The following is a 9,611-nucleotide window of genomic DNA, read 5'->3' on the forward strand; positions in this document are numbered from 1 at the left end:
ACTAAAGTCTTAGAAAAACTTTCCGCTATCTTGGACTATAGGATACCTTTATCTCCAAACTTGTGTTTGCTAGGTGACCTAACAACAACTGACCTACCACATAAACAATTTCAATCTACACTTGTAGCCCTTACTATCGCTAAAAAAACAATTCTTGTTAACTGGAAAAATAAACAAACTCTGAATATCGACCAATGGTCTAACCTCCTCATAAATCACATTTTAATGGAAAAAATATCGGCCTCAAATAAAAAACAAATATCAAAATTCATAGAAATATGGTCTACGTATATAGAATATTTTAACCTAATTCTGGTTATTTAATTCTGCCTGTTAGCGAGAGCCACCACATCGTGATAACTTACATTGATGTCTCTGCATTTGGCAGTTTGTTACTAATGGTTGTGTTTTTATAGTCAGGAACCCAGTTGCTGCCAACAGGATCGAACAGATTCACCTCCAATGGGCACTAAAGGCTAATATTCGGATTCACTGCATGCCAGGGGACTAACTCTACAGGTGCTGTCCCCCCTGGCTGGGCGTGGGCGTGGGCGGGTCTGCCCCTCTGTTGGCTGCTGGGTGGCGGCTGCGTCTTGGTCGTTCCCTGGGTCTCGTGGTGGGTGCTGTGTTGCGGGGCTCTCCCTGGTGTCCGGGGCGGCGCCGCCCCGGCGCGGTCCGTCGCTCTGGGTCCGGCAACGCGGGTCGGGGCCTGTGGGCCGCCGGGGTGCCCCGTGGTTCCCTCTCCCCTCCCCCTTCCTCCCCCTTGCTTCCTCTCCCTCTTCACCTCTCCCCGCCCGTCCTCCGCCTCCCTGTCCCTTCTCCCTCGTCGCCCTTCCTCCTCCTCTCCCCCTCTCTCTGCGGCCCTGCTGCTGCCTCCTGCCCTTCCTGTCGTCTCCTTCCCCCGTCCCCTCCCCCTCCCCTGTCCGCCCTCCTCCCCCTCCCCTAGGCCGGGGGTTCCGTCCGTGGCCCGGGTCTCGGCGCTCCGGGGGCCGGGGGAGTGGGCGGGATTGGTGTTGTGCCCGCCCCGCTCCGGTGGGCCTCCGGGCACTTCGGGCGGGCCCCGGTATCCGGGGGGCAAGCCCCGCCGGGGTCCCGGTGGGGTGGGTGGGGGTTTTGGTGGGAGGGTGCGCCTCCCCCCCCCCGCCCGGTTGGGGGGGGCCCAGCTGGTCGCTCCTCTTAACTCACTGCACTAGTTTTGCACAATACATTTTAGGGCACATAACACACTTTGGGAGGGAGTGGGGTGGGGTGGAGACACCATCTCCGCCCTGCAGCTCCCCTCCAAATTTTAATGCACCACACAACTGGGGGGGGGGGGGGGCATCGGTTGGGGCGGACGCGGTATGAAGCAGTGCTGCGGTCGCCTGTCCGTGTACACCCCCCCCCCCCATTAATTTATTTTAATGCACCACATACGCTCATTGACATGCCTGGGGGGCGGGTGGATCGGAGCAGGGGGGGATATCATTTCCCTCTGCTCCGGTTCACCTGCCCCCAATTTTAATGCACCACACACACACACTTATGTATATACACTGGGTGGGGTCACACACACGGTTTAGGGGTAGAGTTCGCCAGTCGGCGAGCTGGCGAACTTAGTAACAGGGTTAGTTTTTCACTTAGATCGTTGGGGTGACGACCGGGGCCTCTCCCCGCTGGGCCTGGGGTTCGGGGATGCCGCCCGTCCTCCGGTGCCCCCATCTCCCCTTCTGCCCCTGGTGTTCCGTCCCTCCGCGTGGTGGGGTGGGCGCGGGTGCCCTCTCCGCTCCGCTGCCCGGCCCCCTCTTCGGCGCGGATGCCTGGGTGCGGTGTGTCCCCGGGGTCTGGGGTCGGGGGCTGGGGGGCTGTCGGTTGGTGGGGGTGGGGGCGGGGGCGGCTTGGTTGGTGGGGGGGTGGTGGTGGGGGTGCCGGGGTGGGGGGTGCTGGGGTGGGGAGGGTGTCTGGGGATTTGGGGACCTGGGGGCGGTTGGGGCTGGGTTGGGGTGGGTGGCGGGGGCGGGGGGGAGCGGGGGTTGTGGGCCGGTGGGGTGCCTGGTGGGCCTGCAGTGCCCCGTCCTGCTGCGTTGGGTTGGGGGCGCGGGCCGCGTTGGGGTGGGGGGCGCTCCTGCTCCGGGGTTTGCTCTCCGGCCGGTGGCCCCTGCGGGGCCCGGGGGTCGTCCTTTGGCGCGGCCGCGGCCTGGGGGGCCCTGAGGTGTTGCGCTTGCTCTGTCCTGGCGGGGGTCGACGGCTCCCCTCTTTGGTGGAGATTTTCATGCATGCTAGATCCACCACACCAGCATCTATCGAGTCTCAGACACAATTTGTTTCTCCCTCAGGTCATTGATTCGGTGGAGGCTGGTGTCTGTGGATCTCACTCTGCTTCGTCTGTCCTTTCTACCTTTCCTCAGTTTCTCCTTTGGGCCCTTGAGGTTTCCCTGATTTGTTGGAGTTTGGATGTCTTTGGGGTTGGTGAAGGTTAGTGGCCCGGTGGGTGGTGTCTGGTCGGTGCTGGGCTTCGCTTTTCTTTCTTTTCTTTGGTCCCCCTTTGGGTCTCCTGGCGGCCCCACGACTCTGGCTGGATTTTGAAGTGTTCGGTTTAGGTGAACGGTATGGGAATTCTTATTTATTTATTTTATTTTTTTTCTCACGCACGCACGCACGCACGCACGCACACACACACGCACGCACACACGCACAAACACACATACAAAAAAAAAAAAAAAAAAAAAGGGAGAACAATGATGATGACATTTCAAATGATCAATACTGAGATCTCCCAGAAAAGAAAAAAAAAAAAAAAAGCAATATCGAAACGTCAGGTATATTGCGTAGCATCATGGAGCAATAACCCGACACTCCTCTCTGTTGCTGCCAGGCTTTTATTTCGGCCTAATGACCTAATGGGCAGCAGGTGTGTCGGCAGGATCCGCCCTCCAGCTGTTTCCCCAGCAACTGCAAGGAATAAATAAGAAACCGGAAACAGCAGAAAACCAAAACATAACAAATATAAGTTGAAGTTAAAATACAATTTTGAAGAAAGAAAATAATTAACCAATGTAATAATTTACATGTTCAAAATGAGTAGGAAGCACAATAACTTATATATATTCTTATCCAATAACGTATCATTAAAATAAAAAAATAAAAAATTAAAAATTAAAAAGGAAAATGAACAAGTTATCAACAGTTAGCTGGCAAATTCCATCTGAAAGATCCAACACCTCAATCTTACCGTCTGACTGGTAGGGGGGTACTGTGTGGATTCCAGTAGTCCGTGAGAGGAGCAACATTACATAATTTAATTTACATTTACATAAAAAAAATAATAAACAAAATAGCTTTAGTAGCTACTCAAACAACTTGTATTTATGTGTAATAATAATTTTAAGCAATGACATCATTACCAGAGCTCAAGCCGTTAAAATTACGGCTCTGGGTGATCTAATTAGTAGTTTTAAAATTCTGATAGACATAGTGTTAAAGCAAGAATGTAGCCGCAAGGGGGCACAAGCCAGTGTCTTCTTGTCCCAAGCCCGGACAAATACAGAAGGTTGTGCCAGGAAGGGCATTTGACGTAAAAACTTCGGCCAAATCAAACATGCGAATCAAATATATGACTTCCATACCGGATCGGTCGAGGCCTGGGTTAACAACGACCGCCATCGGTGCTGTTGACCTACAGGGTGCCGGTGGACTACTACTAACTACTGTTAGTCGAAGAAGGAGAGGAGGAAGGTGTGTTCGTATGAGGAAAGAGAAGAGGAACACCAAGAGTCTAGGACTGAGAGTAGGGACTTTGAATGTTGGTACTATGACAGGAAAAGGTAGAGAGCTGGTTAACATGATGCAGAGGAGCAAGGTGGACATATTGTGTGTTCAGTAGACCAGGTGGAAAGGGAGTAAAGCTAGAAGTTTAGGAGCAGGGTTCAAGTTGTTCTATCATGGTGTAGATAGAAAGAGAAATGGAGTAGGAGTTATCGTGAAGGAGGAGTTTGTTAAGAACGTCCTGGAGGTAAAAAGAGTGTCAGATAGAGTGATAAGCCTGACGCTTGGAATCAAAGGTGTGATGATCAATGTTGTTAGTGGGTATATGCCACAGGTAGGATATTAGCTGAAGGAGAAGGAGAACTTTTGGTTGGACCTTGATGAAATGATGCAGAACAGCCCTAGAAGTGAGAAAGTTGTCATTGGTGCAGACTTCAATGGACACGTTGGTACAGGAAACAGAGGTGATGAGGAAGTGATGGGCAAGTTTAGTATCCAGGAGAGGAACGCAGAAGGACAGATGGTGGTTGACTTTGCAAAAAGAATGGAAATGGCTGTTGTAAATACTTTCTTTCAGAAGAGGCAGGAACATAGGGTGACGACTGAAGGCATTATTTGATTACTTTATTAAGTGTAATCTTTTGCGTGTTCAAATAAATCAGAATTGAGATCGTATGAAAAAGTTCCTTGCAAGGATTTTATTAAGAGCTCTTAAGACACAGGAAAAAAGCTTACATACGTTAGGTGATGTTAAGCTTCCAGTGTGTCGAATATGGAAACACACAGTTGCTTTATACTAGTACAAAATATTCATAAATAAATATAAGGATAGGGATGGAAGTGTGTTGACAGATGCCAGTAGTGTGATGTGAAGATGGAAAGAGTACTTTGAAGAGTTGATAAATGAGGAAAATGAGAGCGAACGAAAAGTAGAAGAAGTGACTGTTGTGGACCAGGAAGTAGCAAAGATTAGTAAGGATGAAGTGAGAAGGGCGTTGTAGAGGATGAAGTGTGGAAAGGCACTTGGTCCTGATGATATACCTGTGGAGGTATGGAGGTGTCTAGGAAAGGTAGCAGTAGAATTTCTGACTGGGTTGTTCAACAGGATCTTAGATAGTGAGAAGAGGAATGGATGAGAAGTGTGCTGGTGCCCATTTTTAAGAACAAGGGAGACATGCAGAGTTGTGGCAACTACAGAAGAATAAAGCTAATGAGCCACACAATGATGCTATGGGAAAGAGTAGTTGAAGCTAGACTGAGGGTAGAGGTGAACATTTGTGAGCAGCAGTATGGTTTCATGCCAAAAAAAAAAGAGTACCACAGATGCAGTATTTGCTTTGAGGATGTTGATGAGAAGTGCAAAGAAGGTCAGAAGGAGCTGCACTGTGTCTTTGTAGATCTGGAGAAATCTTACTACAGGGTGCCCAGAGAGAAACTGTGGTTTTGTATGAGGAAGTCTGGAGTAGCAGTAGTAGAGTATGTTTAAGTGGTGCAGCCATGTTGTTTGGTCTGGAGACAGTGCCACTGAGGAAAAGACAGGAGACAGAGCTGGAGGTGGCAGAGGTGAAGATGCTGAGGTTCTCTTTGGGATTGACCAGGATGGATAGAATCAGGAATGAGTACATCAGAGGGACAGTACATGTTAGAGGCTTTGGAGATAAAGTCAGAGAGGCCAGACTGAGATGGTTTGGACATGTCCAGAGGAAAGATAGTGAGTATATTGGCAGAAGGATGCTGAGTTTCCAAATGCCAGGCAGGCGGTCTAGAGGAAGACCAAAGAGGAGGTTTATGGATGTAGTTAAAGAGGAAATGAAGGTAGTTGGTGTGAGAGCAGAGGATGCAGAGGACAGGGTTAGATGTAGGCAACTGATTTGCTGTGGCGACCCCTGCAGGGAAAAGCTGAAAGGAAAAGAAGAAGATAGTGTTAAAGCAAAGAGCGACTCCTGTTCTTTTTCAGTGGGTTTAAGATTTAGACTTAGATTTTTGCCTTTCCGCTGAAGTCTCCCCGCACCAGGAGGTTGGGTGCACTCATATGTTGAATACGGAAGTGATTTGTGCATATAGTCCATTAGTTTATTGATATTTATTTTATTTACTTATTTACCTACCTACTTGTGTTTTCTTAATCATTTTATTTACTTACTTATTCACTTACCCACTTATGACATGTATTAACTTATTTTGTTTTACCTGTATTTATTCCATGACTGATTTTTACTCCGTGTAAAGCAGTGGTCCACAACCCAGCCCTTGGGGACACCTATCGAGCCCATTTTCCATGTCTCCCTCAGCTAACACAAGTGATTCAAATGATCAGTTAATCAGCAAGCTCTGGAGAAGCCTGATAAGGAGGCATAGAAACCAAGTAAGGGCTAGCGCAATTAGCGGCAGCGGCATTAAATCAGCTTTATTGAATCATAGAATAAGTACAGAACAGTATACCCGAAATAAACAAAATGAAACATTATATATTAGTATACTAGTGTACAACATAAAGAAAAGAAAATCAGTACCACAAAAAAACCACAATATTGCCAGGGGTTTCATATACCGGCACATCCAAATACAGTGGTACCTCGGAGTTTGAAAATAATTGGTTCCTGCGAAGTGTTCAAAGTCCCAATTGTTCAACCTCCGAAACATTTTTTCCAATGGGAAATAATGTAAATGCAATTAATCCGTTCCCAAGCTCCAAAAACTGAAAATTCCTATTTTAATTTCTATTATATTTTTTATATTTACAGTACAGTACAGTATTTAAAAAAAACAACCTTATCTTTTTGGTTGTGGTCTGATGGCATCAGTGGAAGATAAATGCTATGTTAATCGTAGCTTTAGTTCAGTGCTGAGTTTGTGTATTTTACATTAGGCATGTTGTTAGACTACTAAGCGGTCCTTGCGTGCGTTGTTTAACATCAGGCACGTTGTTGAACAGCTAAGGGAGGTCCTCATGCCAGTATTTACAGAAGTAGTCATGGCGCGATAATCTCCTTCCTAATTCCATTGTGGTTCGTAGCACTGTATGTTTTTCTTTGCTGCCACTGGTACTGTTGTCTTTCTTTGGGCCCATGGCGAAGAAAATTGTCGTGGAAAAATCAAAATGCACTCGCGAGTGTAGAGCACCTCCTGGAGCATTCACGATCTGACTGTAAATGAGCAGTGCATCGTCTCAACTACCGCAACGTGAGCATTCGGTATTGCTCGGTTCTCCGCTTGGCTTCACTCAGCTACCCGTTTTCAAGGTACGTTCAAGGGCAGAAGCGCAGATAAAGGAACGCGGCCCACACGTCGCAAACCGGAACCGGAAACAAAGCTGATGTGTGAAACCCGGAAGTCGGAAGTCCCGCCTCCTCTGTGGCATATACCCCATTAACAAATTAATAATAATAATAAAAAAATCTTCATTAACGTACATATATATATATATATATATATATATATATATATATATATATATATATATATATATATATATATATATATATATATATTTATTTATTTATTTATTTATTTATATATTTATATATTTATTTATATATTTATTTATTTATTTATTTATTTTTCCCCTTTCAACAAAGTCTCTGTAAAAATGCCCAATAACAACCATACAAAAATCTTTCCAGAAAGTCCGAGTGAGTGGACAGATCCAGAAGCGATGTTGAATTGTGTCTGGATGGTTTCCACAAAAAAAAAAACTTGTGTCAATTGTCCCTTTTGAACTTGGTCATATAATGGTTGGCTGGATAATATTTAGGTAAAATTTTAAAGGTCACTTCCTTCACCTTATGTGTAAGCAAATACTTACCGGTATTTGGAGTGGTATCATCGGCTAATTGACAAATAAATATTTCTCGCTCTGCAACTTTAATTCCTTTTAAAGTGCTTCACTTAATATGGTTAACTAAAAGTTGCGTAAGTAACAATGAGGAAGAGGTAAGGAGAAATCGGACATCCTTGTCGGATTCCCCGTTTAATGTCAAAACGAGGATTGGTACCAGTACTCAATTTAATAGAGCTGTTATTATTAGCATATAGTGTGCGAATAGCTTTACGAAAAAAATAACCAAAACCAAATTTATTTAAAGATTTGAAAATAAACTTGTGTTCCACTGAATCAAACGCTTTATAAAAATCCAGAAATAGGATAACCTGTCGGCCATTGTGACACAGCTCAGCCAGATGCCACAATGGCTGACAGGTATTTGGACGCTACTATGGCACTAGGTCCAAATGCGTTCCTACACGATGCCAAAGTTATGCGATACATTTGTAATTGCTAGATAGATTGAAGGATGGATAGGCATAGATAGATGATAGATAGATAGATAGATAGATAGATAGATAGATAGATAGATAGATAGATAGATAGATAGATAGATAGATAGATAGATAGATAGATAGATAGATAGATGATAGATAGCTAGATAGTGTAGGCTTTATTATTTAATTACTTTATTAAGTGTAATCTTTGCGTGTTCAAAATAATTGCATTGAGATCTCATGAAGAAGTTTCCCTTGCAAGGATTTATTAAGAGCTCTTAAGACCCAAAAGAAAGCTTACATTTGAAAGCAATGTCCAGCCCCAAGTGTGTACCAAATAGAAAACACCCACTCTTTTTATACATGAAAAAGGTTTCTCTCCCCCTCTCAGGCTGGACAAAGGGTTAGTAATTATAATAAGCAGACATGTGATATACCGACATGTTTACTCCAGCTCCCCTACCAGCCCGGAAATATGATGTAGACAGGTTTTGACCTTGGACCTTCAGTTTTTACGACATAATGAGTAATGGCATGAGAACTTGACTCCCTTTAAAACATACACATTCTTATCTTCATGAGAACTTGACTCCCATACACATTCTTATCTCAAGAGCTGGAAGGGAGTAAAAAGTTCCAATATATTTCACAACAACATTATCACAGTGTTATTCCTTTAACTACACAGTTATATGGAATCTATATACTTATAAGTAACAATATGTCAACAATAGCTGAACTGAACTGAAAATGTGGTATTCTAGAAAGAAGTAATTACTAACGCCAACCAGCGGAGGACAGCATTTGCTAATTTGTGTACATGGCCTTGGGTCATCTGAGCTGTCACTCAAAAACAATCAGTCAATGAAAATGCATTCCCTATTAAGCCCACCCACCCGTGACGTTTGTGCCAAAAGTCAGAAGCAAAAGTCTGAGCCTCAACGCAAAATGAGGAAGCGCAAATGAAGGAACGTAAACGAAAAATGAGAAAGCATAAACAGGAAAACAAGTGAAAAATTATGTCATCGAGAGCAAACGTTTTTCTCTTCAAAAAATGTAGCTTGAAGCAAAAACATTTGTTTACACTTCAACAAGTTTTCCATGATTCTTTTTAGTTTTGTTTACGGTTCAAGAAGTGTTGCTCGATTCTTTTTGGCACAAATCTGATTCCATTGTCTTCATGGTGAATGTTTTTCACCGTAACTGTCCCCAATGGTTTTCTTCAGAGTTCAGAAAGACTTGACGAGTCGACCAATGTTCAACAGCAATTATTGCCCACATGTCCGCTGAGGAACACCATTTTATTGGGGGGTAAAAAGCTGTGACAAAAGTACACTTTATTACACAGTGAACAATACAATGCAACGTGTCTCAACAACATAAAACACATCAAATTTAACCACGTACCGTTTCGCCTTCTAAACTGGAATTTAGGGGTAATTAGGAATATCGTTGCACGTACTGTACGAGCCTCACACTTCCGTCTCTTTCCTTCAACTGACTGACGTCACTCTCGATTAAAATAACCTCTTCCTGTCACAAAATGTAAGTCTAAAATATACCAGCAGAGAGCACAGTAATCAAAAGAAACAGTCATCAGCAAATCA

Source organism: Vanacampus margaritifer, chromosome 14 (assembly GCF_051991255.1).
Source record: "Vanacampus margaritifer isolate UIUO_Vmar chromosome 14, RoL_Vmar_1.0, whole genome shotgun sequence".
Lineage (NCBI taxonomy): Eukaryota > Metazoa > Chordata > Actinopteri > Syngnathiformes > Syngnathidae > Vanacampus > Vanacampus margaritifer.